This window comes from Triticum dicoccoides, unplaced genomic scaffold (assembly GCF_002162155.2).
Source record: "Triticum dicoccoides isolate Atlit2015 ecotype Zavitan unplaced genomic scaffold, WEW_v2.0 scaffold9133, whole genome shotgun sequence".
NCBI classification, from domain to species: domain Eukaryota; kingdom Viridiplantae; phylum Streptophyta; class Magnoliopsida; order Poales; family Poaceae; genus Triticum; species Triticum dicoccoides.
Genome location: NW_021309808.1, coordinates 1 through 1,111, shown reverse-complemented (window position 1 = coordinate 1,111; position 1,111 = coordinate 1). Strand labels below are relative to the sequence as shown.

General features: G+C 50.6%; 1 non-coding gene across 1 annotated transcript; it reads left to right on the top strand.

Annotated features, from left to right (window-relative positions):
- Positions 1–861: 861 nt before the first annotated feature.
- LOC119348390 lies at positions 862–980 on the top strand. The gene has a single exon (XR_005168919.1). It is a non-coding gene; the product is annotated as a 5S ribosomal RNA (ribosomal RNA).
- Positions 981–1,111: the final 131 nt, after the last annotated feature.

The window sequence follows — 1,111 nt, the reverse complement described above, 5'->3', positions numbered from 1 at the left end:
GCTTGCTACTGCTCCGGAACACTTAGGCTGGCCGGCATGTGTCCTTCTTCGTTCCTGTGTCTGTCCCTTCGGGGAAATGTCACGCGGTGAATACCGGAGTCCTGTTAGCCCGCTACAGCCCGGTTCACCGGAGTCCTGCTAGCCCAGTGCTACAGCCTGGATTCACTCGCTGATGACCGACACGTTCGATGCTGGGTCATGGATGCCTGTCCCTGTAAGTCTGTGCCGCTTTGGGTTTACGACTAGCCATGTCAGCCCGGGCTCCTTATCATATGGATGCTAGCGACACTGTCATATACGTGTGCCAAAAGGCGCAAACGGTCCCGGGCAAAGGTAAGGCGACACCCGTGGGAATACCGTGCGTGAGGCCGCAAAGTGATATGAGGTGTTACATGCTAGATCGATGTGGCATTGAGTCGGGGTCCTGACAGCCGCAAAGTGATATGAGGTGTTACCGACTAGATCGATGTGACATCGAGTCGGGGTCCTGACACTTTTATAATTATTTTTTGCGCCTTGTGACAAACATATCGCACGTGCGCGATATATATTAATCCCGTTATATTATTTTTGACGTTTGCGATATGTTTAAGCTCGATGCTCATTGCTCGCGCGTCTTGGGGCGGATTTGTGGCGCGAAGAGCGCTTTCTGAAAGGGGTGGAAAAAACTCGTGTTGCTGCGGTATGGAGGAAGGGGTGGAAACCGTGGAAAACTCGTCTCCGTGATTGAGCGGGAGAGTAAGTAGTATAGGACATTATCCATTGTTAGGGAACGGTTGTAATGGTAGTGAGAATGTAGAATCGTCTTTGGAGCGGACCTGGGAGTGGCAAGCATAAGGGACGAAGACGGGGAAACATGTCGGATGCGATCATACCAGCACTAAAGCACCGGATCCCATCAGAACTCCGAAGTTAAGCGTGCTTGGGCGAGAGTAGTACTAGGATGGGTGACCTCCTGGGAAGTCCTCGTGTTGCATTCCTTTTATAATTATTTTTTGCGCCTTGTGACAAACATATCGCACGTGCCCGATATATATTAATCCCGTTATATTATTTTTGACATTTGCGATATGTTTAAGCTCGATGCTCATTGCTCGCGCGTCTTGGGGCG